Source organism: Chiloscyllium plagiosum, chromosome 48 (assembly GCF_004010195.1).
Source record: "Chiloscyllium plagiosum isolate BGI_BamShark_2017 chromosome 48, ASM401019v2, whole genome shotgun sequence".
Taxonomy (NCBI): domain Eukaryota; kingdom Metazoa; phylum Chordata; class Chondrichthyes; order Orectolobiformes; family Hemiscylliidae; genus Chiloscyllium; species Chiloscyllium plagiosum.
In genome coordinates, this window is record NC_057757.1 from 6,776,404 (window position 1) to 6,786,332 (window position 9,929).

The following is a 9,929-nucleotide window of genomic DNA, read 5'->3' on the forward strand; positions in this document are numbered from 1 at the left end:
GGGGAGGGGCGTTGGAAATGCGATAGGTGGAAGGAGGTTAAGGTGAGGGTGATAGACCAGAGTGGGGTTGGGGGCGGAGAGGTCAGGAAGAAGATTGCAGATTAGGAAGGTGGTGCTGAGTTCGAGGGTTGGGACTGAGAATAGGTGGGGGGAGAGGAAATGAGGAAACTGTAGAAATCTGAGTTCATCCCTTGTGGTTGGAGGGTTCCTAGGCGGAAGATGAGGCGCTCCTCCATCGCCAGACCATAGCAACACGACAGCTGGAGGAACACAGCCTCCTGGACTTCTGTGCTGCAGAAAACGTCGATCCCTGTGATCCCCGGACTACAATTCCATTGCTTTTAGTTTCTCCCACTTGATTGGTTTGCTGTTCCTCTGGTATCACAGTCAAGTCTCTCTTGCCAAAGAATGAGGCTCCTGTACTCCGGCTGTCTGGGTCCCTGTTTATACCTCACTCGTAATCATATTCTCCTGTCTCTGAGCACTGACCAATATCAGACAATCCAATCCTTTAATTTTTGACGTCCTCCTAGTGCAAATTATCCAACGACTCTTCCCCGAGCCAAGGGAGTGTGTATTTTTCAACCTCCACCTCACGTGCTGCAGCTGTGACAGATGGTTCATGCTGCTGGCCTTAATGTTTTCCAATTAACTGGTTCTTTTTCTCAAATTCAATACATTGAATCATGGAGTCTGACAGCACGGAGACAGGGCCTTTGGCCCAAACTGGTCCATGCCAATCAAAATGTTCATCCCCGCGAACCCCATTATCCTGCGCTTGGCTCATATCTTCCTCATGAAGGGCTATTACCCGAAACATCGATTTTCCTGCTCCTCGGATGCTGCCTGCCCTGCGGTGCTTTGCCAGCACCACTCTAATCCAGACTCATACCCTTCTAAACTAAAGTAAACATGCACAGACACTCCTACACACACACACTCCTACATGCAGACACACGCACACACACAGATGCATGCACACACTCCTACACACACACTCCCACACTCATATGTGTGCACCCCCCAGGCACACACATGCACACATACACATATAAGTTGGTGGGGTGAATTTGTACTTGCAGAGTTACATTGTACTTTGCTAAAACCTGCATGAATCCGTGTGAGATTCTGTTAATTCAGTTTTTAGATTAGAATCAATAGAATTATGGCACAGACATCAGCACACAGGAGTGCTAACACCTTCAATACATTATCTGGGCTGACACCAATTGTTAAAGTTCACCTGAGAATGTAACTTTTAAAAATGTTTTGCAATTTACATATGAAAAAAGTGAAACGAACATGGTCATTCTAACAGATGAGAGACTTAACAAACAATCAAGGTATTTTTCAATGTATAATTTCAGTTACACCACATTGGAAACTTTTGCTATGAATTCTGAGTCCTCCAAGCCTGTACTCCACAACCATCTGATGGAGGAGAAGCGCTCTGAAAGCTAGTGCTTCCAAATAAACCTGTTGGACTATAACCCATGTTGTGTGATTTTTAACTTTGTACTTGCCAGTCCAACACCGGCATCTCCAAATCATCCTTCTAATCCTTTCCTATCCATGTATTTGTCCAAATACATTTCAAATGTTGTTAACGTACCTGCCTCAACTACTTTTTTTTTAAAGATTAGATTCCTTTCAGCGAGCAAACAGGCCCTTCAGCCCGACAAGTCCACACCGACCCTCCGAAGTGTAACCCTCCCAGACCCATCTCCCTCTGACTAGTGGACCTATCGTGATGGGCAATTTAGCATGGCCAATTGACCTGACTTGCACATCTTTGGACTGTGGGAGGAAACCCATGCAGACACGGGGATAATGGGCAAACTCCACACAGACAGTCGCCCAAGTAGGGAATCGAAACCGGTCCCTCACGCTGTGAGGGAGCAGTGCTAACCACTGAGCCACTGTACAGCCCCACTCTGCTGGCAGCTCACTCCATATGCGTACCACGCTCTGTTTAAAAAATGTCATCCCTCAGGTTCCCTTTTATTCTTTCCCCATGAACCTTAAACTGATGCCATCCAGTCCTCAATTCCCCAATCCTACGAAAATGAGACTGTGTGCATTGACCCAATCCATGCTGATCATGATCTTATACATCACTACAAGCTCACCCCCCCCAGTCTGCAATGCTTTAAAGTTTTAGCTTGTCCAACCTCTCCCGAAAACTCACACCTTTGAGTCCAGGCAACATCCTTGTAAATTTCGTCTGCACTCTTTCGAGTTTAGTAACAACCTTCCTATAGCAAGGTGAGCAAAACTGTACACAATACTCCAAGTGCGGCCTCACCAACGTCCTGTATAACTGCAGCATAACTTCCGAAACTCTATACTCAGTGCCCTGACTGATGCAGGCCAGTGTGTCAAAACCGTTCTTCACTGCCCTGTCTAACTAGGACTCCACTGAGGGAGAACTGTGCACCTCAACTCCAAGGTCCCTCTCTCCCACTACACTCCTTAAGACCCTCCCATCCACTATGAAACTCCTCCCATGATTTGACTTTCCAAAAGGCAAGATCTCATCGTTATCAATATTAAACTCCATTTGCCATTTCTCAGCACACCTTCCCAGCTGATCAAGGTCCTGCTGCAATTTCTGTCCTCACTGTCCATGAATCTGCCTGTTTTAGTGTCATCAGTAAACTTGCTAATCATGCCCTTGTACGTTCTCATCCAAAACATTGATATCGATAACAAACAGCAATGGGCCCAACTCCGACCCCTGAGGCATTCCAGTCTGACAAGCATCCTTCCACTATTACCCTCTGCTTCCTGCCACCAAGCCAATTGTGTATCCAGCTCCCCCTGGATTCCATACGATCGAATCTTCCAGAGCACCCTCCTTTGTGGAACCTTATCAAAGGCCTTCCTGAAATCCATATGGATTACGTCTTCTGCCCTTGTCAAGTTTCCTGTTGTATTCATCAAAGAGCTCTAACAAATCTGTGAGGCACGGTCTCCCATTCACAACGCCGTGCTCACTACTCCAAATCAAACCCTGATTTTCCAAATGCATGTATTTCTTATCCCTCAGAATCTTCTCAAATAACTTACCCACCCCAGATGTTAGACTTTCTAGTCCATAGGTTACACATTCATCTTTGCAGCCCTTCTTGAATAATGGCACAATATTCGCTACCCCCAGTCCTCAAGGACCTCACCCATAGCTAACAACGATGCGAAAATGTCAGCCAGGGCCCCTGCAATTTCTTCTCTAGCCTTATATATATATATATATATATATATATATATAAAACTGGTCAGGTTCAGGACAGTTATCAACTTTCATACTTTCTAATACATCTAACTCTTTGTCTACTGAGATATGGACTGTCCGCAAGGCATCACCACGAACCCCCACAAATTCCCAAGTCTTCATGTCTTTGTCTATGTTAAACACAGAGGAGAAATATTCATTGAGGACCTCGCCCATCTCCTGCGGTTCAACACAGACATGTCCACTTTGTTCCTTGAGGTGCCCTATTCTCTCTCTCGAGTTAGTCTTTTCCCTTTAATACACTTAAAGTACATTTTCGAACTTGACCTAATTAACTCATCCAGGCTTTCTCGTACTCTCTTTTAGCCCTGCTGGTTTCTTTCCAGTAAACTCCTGTACCTCCTATGTACCTATATACTGGTTCCCCAGATCCCAGCTGCCGCTACCTGAGACACGCCTACAATTTTCTGGTGAAAGCCTCAATATCACTTATCATTCAAGGGTCCCTATTCCTGCCAACCATGCTTTTCACCCTCACAGGAACATACACACCAGCAATCTCCCTTTTAAAGGCCTCCCACTTGCCGGAGATCCCTGAACCTGCAAACAAACTGCTCCAGTCAACCCGTGTAAGTTCCTGTCTAATTCTATCAGACTTCACCTTCGCCCAATTCAGAACTTGAACCTGTGGGCAAGTTTGATCCCTCTCCATAACCATTGTGAAATGAATAGAACCATTGACACTGGTCACAAAGTGCTCCCCCACTGCTCTATGTTCTGCGTCCCCACTGTGACCCGTCCTGCCCTATTTCCCAAGAGGAGGTCGAGGTATGTCCCTTCCTGAGCAGAACCGTTGATATACTGCTTGGGGAAATCTTCCTGATCGTACTTAACAAATCCCATCCCATCTCAGCCCTTAACGCTATGGCATTCCCAGTCTACGATCGGAAATTAAAATCTACGTCAACCCGATTGCTCCTGGAAGTCTCCCCAGTCTCCCTGCATATTTGTTCCTCTAATTCCGTTGACTGTTTGGGGTCCTATCGTTCAACTCCAATAACATCACCATCCCCTTATTTCTTAGCTCCACCCACAAAGCCGAACTGGATGACCCTTCAGTTATTTCATCTCTGATTACTGTTTTGACACTCACCTAAATCAAAAATGAACTCCCCCTCCCTCCATCCACCCCCTCTGTCCCACCTAAAGCACCAGTACCCTGGTACATTAATCTGCCAGACCTGTCCCTCCCTTAGCCATGTTTTTGTAACGGGTACAATCTCCCAGTCCCATGTACCTATCCACTCCCTGAGTTTATCAGCCTTCCCTGTTAGCCCTCTTGGGTGGAAGTAGATGCAATTTAATCCTCTAGGTATTCCTCGCTCCCTGTCACGTTCCAGTCTGACCTGTCTCTTCAGTTACCTCTTTCTGATTACTGTATCTCCTTGAGCCTCACACTTGCCTCCCTGCTGTTGGGGATCCCACCCCCCTGCCAATCTAGTTTAAACCCTCCCTTGGAGCATGAGCAAACCTGGCCGCCAAGATATTGGTCCCCTTCCAGTTCAGGTGTAACCCATCCCTCTTGGACAGGTCACTTCTGCCCCAGAAAAGATCCCAATTATCTCAGAATCTCTATCCCTGCCCCTTGCACCAATTCTTTAGCAACACATCCATCTGCTGTGTCCCCTTGTCCTTCCCCTCATCAGCACGTGGCATTGGAAGTAATCAGGAAATTATCACCAACGAGCTCCTATTTTTTAATGCTTTTCCGTGCTCTCTATCATCACGCAGCTGAGCCTCATCCCTACTTCTACCTCTGTCATTTGTGCCAGCGTGAACAATGACTTATGGCTGCTCATTCTCCACCTTGAGAACGTTCTGCAGTGACTCTGAGACATCCTGGACCTTGGTGCCTGGGAGACAACATACCATCCTGGATTCCCATCAGCACCCACAGAATCCTCTGTCTCTGTCCCCCTAACTATCGGGTGTGCTATCACTAAGATCCTGTTTCCCTTTCCCCTTTCCCGCTTTGCCCCAGAGCCAGTGGGATTGCCACTGACCAGGACACTGCTTCGTTCCCCTATAGAGTAACCCTATCCTTCACATGCCCCCAACAGGGATACTTGTTTGCGAGGGGAATGGCCACAGGGGATTCCTGCCCTAACTGCCATCTCAGCTGCTGTCAGACTGAAATGAAATGTTAAAATGACTTTCCTGGAGCTTCCCTAGACTTTTTACTTAGTCGTTGCTCTCTTAAACCACCCGAGACAGAGCCTTACGGCTCACTCTGCCGCCAACACATTGTCCAACAGCACGGCTCTCCCACCCACTCCTTATATGATTTAGTTAGAGAGGGAGGGAGGGGGGCATAAATTTGAGGGAGGGAGTAAACATTTTCAGGGGAAGCAAGGCATTACGAGGCTGGGCGGATGGGAGAAAGAGCGGGGGGAAAGAAAACTTGGGGGAGAGAGCGAACATGGATGCTGGGATAAAGAGAACATGGGGGAGGGGAGACAGACAGCAGGGGGAGGGGGCTCTCTTCCCCACAGGGAGGGGACATTGTGGGGAAGAGAGAGCAAGCTGGGAGGGGAAAGAGTGTGTTGTGAGAGGTGAGACAGGAGAGTGTGGGGAGTGGGGAGAAAGGAGAGTGTGGAGAGGGGGAGATATGAGAGGGCAGTGAGGGGGAGACAGGAGAGTGTGGGGTAGGGAGAAGGAGATTGTGGGATGGTTGGAAGGAGAGTGTGGGGAGAGGGCGAAGTACAGTGTGGGAAGGGGAAATGTAGCAGGCCCCTTGTCTGCTAAAACATCGATGCACACGGACAGACATATCCCCAACAACTTACCCATCAAACAAAGGAGGGCCTGGAGAGAAAGGCACTGGGGCCTGCGACACAACAAAACCAACAGGAACAAGCCATCCAAACGCCTGATAATGTCCCAGACTATTAACATAGTCAGCATTCTGAGAACCATCGAGAAAGGAACAAAAACAGGGTCCACCTGCAGATGGATTTCTCAAATCCTCTGGAGGCGTTCCAAGGAGACCAGCGCAACAAGGGGCAGAGACCAGCTGATCACACAGAGACGAGCTGACCAACCATAGACCAGCTGACCAACCAGAGAACATCTGATCAACCAGAGACCAGCTGGCCAACCAGAGACCAGCTGATCCCCCAGAGACCAGCTGATCATCCTGAGACCAGCTGATCAACCAGAGACCAGCTGGCCAACCAGAGTGCAGCTGATCATCCTGAGACCAGCTGACCAACCAGAGACCAGTTGATCATCCAGAGAGAGAGAGTGAGAGATAGAGAGAATGTGTAAATCATCAAGGGATTCAGGACTTAAGGGGTCAAACAGGATTATATGTAATTAAATACAGTAGTTAAAGGGTATTGTAACATGTTTCCTGATGACGAAGGGACTGTGTATATTGCTACTGCCTCATGTTTGTACTGATTTGACTGCTTCAGTATTGGGGGACAGCTGGGCACATTCATTCATAACATTCCGGTTGGAATTATTGAACATTTTTGAGGAGGAACTAGGCTGAAGTGGGTACTGCAGATGCTGGAGATTAGAGTCAAAATTAGAGAGATGCTGGCTGTATCTGAGGAGCAAGAAAATTGACATTTTGGGCAAAAACCCTTCATCAGGAATGAGATTGGGAGCCTCAGGTTTGGAAAGATAAATGGGAGAGGGGTGAGGCTAGGGAGAAGGTAGCTGAGAGGGCGGCAGGTGGATGGAGGTGTGGGTAAAGCTGATAGGTCGGAGAGGAGGGTGGAGTGAACAGGGGGAAGGAAGATTGACTGGTCATGAGGGCGGTGCTGAGCTGGCAGGTTGGAACTGGGGCAAGGTATCGAGAGGAGAAATGAGGAAACTGGTGAAGTCCACATTGATGCCATAGGGTAGAAGGGTTCATCCCGTGGCCGAACATTTCAATTCCCTCTCACACTCTGCTGAGAACATGCAGGTCCTGGGCCTCCTCTATTGCCACTCCCTCACCACCCCATGCCTGGAGGAAGAACGCCTTGGACAGCGTTATTGCTGGCAGATTCCAGATTCTGCTTTTGTTATTTCATTATCATGTAACCCCCCTCTGTAATCAGGATTACACTTGTTATTGTAATGGGTTTGTTCATTTCCAGAAATGTGAAAAACAGCAACAAAGCCGAGCAATGCTGTCACCTCGATCTCCCCAAGGAGCTTCCACACAGTATAAGGCAGCGTCTCTGGGAATGCATCAGCTCAGAGTTTCAAACGAGGAGCTTGTCAGCTGCCTGAAGGGACAGATCACCTCGCACAGGAAAATGCATCCTTGCTTTAACTGGCATCGCAGGTATGGCGGTATAACAATTGAATTTGTTTTAATCTGCTGCTGATCTGCTCTCTGGTTTTACCATTTGAACAATAACATCTCCAGCTCACTGACTGATCAGCCTTATCCCAGACACCGGGATAGTGATAGTAATTCACTGAGCAGCATTCTGGGTAAAATTCTACACTGACAGAGATTCCCAACTTCACTGCTGTTGCAGCATTTTCTGGGCCCAGTGTTGTGTCATCTGTTCCAGTTTCATACGGTTTGAAGGAATGAGGAGGGGTCAGTCAGGTTAGTTCTAAAGTAGGGTCACTGGACCTGAGACGTTAACTCTGTGGTCTTTCTCACAGATGTTGCCAGACCTGCTGACCTATTTGTGGTTGCATTATGTAAATGAGGCCTGGTTGATCAAGAATTTTGAAGGTTAATGGATGATCTGAGCAAAGGCTGACACAATATTAAAAGGAAAAGATAATCCTGTGACTGAGTTGGGATTGAGTTTTCTAATGGGGTTCTGTGCCTTACCTTGCAATCAAACAAAATCATAGAATTCCTTCTGCTCTCAGAGAAGGGGCTATGAGCTCAGTATCTGCCCAAACTCCAGAATCTTGTGAGTGACTGGGCTGGAGGACAATCTGAGGTGGGTATGAAAGTCTGAAAATTCAAACTCACTCACCCCCAATCACTTCCAGTCACATTTACACAGGATTTTGGTGGTAAAATCTTATTGTTGCTCTTTGGAACAGGTAGGGGCTATTTCTGTTCAATAATTCAGTGCTTCTTTTCCCATTTGTCTCCCACAGTAAATTTTCTGGTGATTACAATCCTTTCGCAGCGAAACTGTGGTGTATACCCTTGCACTACTCGCTACTTGGTGTTTATGGTAGCTGCTGATCTGATGGTCATTATAACGATGTTATACTGTGGAGAATTCCCTCTTATTATTTCGAGACAGTTCATTCCAAGTGTGAAAATATGTCTCCGAGCTGTCCTTCTGTACTCTAGGGCACGAGTTGCCCACTTTAATGGTCTTTCCTGAACATCACTCCTCTGTGCAATGTTATTGTGGCACTGTCTCATGCAGCCAGGGACTGCTCTGTCTGGTTTACCGTCACTTTCTCCTTTTACCGATTTGTGACCATTTGTTGTCAGAAGCTGAGAACAAAATATTGCACTGAGAACAAAATATTGCACTGAGAAAACTGCGACTGTGGTTCTGGCAACAACCTGCACGCTGTTCTGTTTGAAAAATATCCCCTTCTATTTTCAGCATGAGCCTGTGAGGATAATCAACAATGTGCCATTCTACTTAAAACAATGTCAAGCTACTATACTGAGACTTGGTGGGTGGTATTAGATTGGCTTGATACGGTTTTGACCCCTTTACTGCCATTCGCTTTAATTCTGTTGCTCAATGCTCTGACAGTCAGACACATTTTAGTGACCAGTCGAGTCCGAAATGTACTGAAGGGTGAGAGCAAAGGAGAGAATCACAGAAACCCAGAGATGAAGAGCAGAAGGAAGGCTGTGATTTTACTCTTTACCATCTCTGGGAACTTTATCCTCCTGTGGTTAATCACTGTTGTAGATTTCTTATATTATATCATTCAAGGAATCACACCTGACGATTACACATTTTTTCTTGATAACTTCAGTGCAGTTGGATTCATGCTGCAGAAGTGTGTGTGTGTCCATGCGTATCACCAGGGCCCTTCATGTTTGGGTCAAATATGACTTTACTCCAGGATTTATTAAGTATTCAATGATATTTGCTGTTAAGTTTTTTGATTGTGATATCATTGCACAGAGCTTTATTCTGTGTCAAACTCAATGCTTTACCTGACCATGGAGGGAATGATAGGGCTGAAGATCTGGACCCCCCAGCGGGGTCTCTCGGTTCCACGATTGGTCAATAAGCACTCACAATCGGTCTGGCTGTTTCAGACTTTACTCTTTGTTTCTTCATACGGCCGGGTGCAGAGTGCCCGGGAACACAGAAAATGAGCACTTCCGTGTTTCTGGACAATCGGCACACACCAACTTAATACAAAGACATTTTCATATTTTTATTAAAGCAGGATACAGGACGTGGTATAGTATTAATACATTCAAACAATTACAATTAATAAATGACTTTGCTTCATTGGCAGTGACTTTGTCCAATGATATTATCTAACTTATCTCCCAATGTTTAGTTCACTTTTATCTCACGACATTGAGCTGCTACACCTGCAACCGAATGTCAGCCAGAAAGGTTTGTACTTTCTTATCTTGTCGAGTTACTTCTGTATTCAAAAGGGCGCACTGTCTGCTCATCTCTTTTTGCAGCAGTCTGGGGTTAGTTATTTATGCAACTCCAGCAGAATTAGCAGC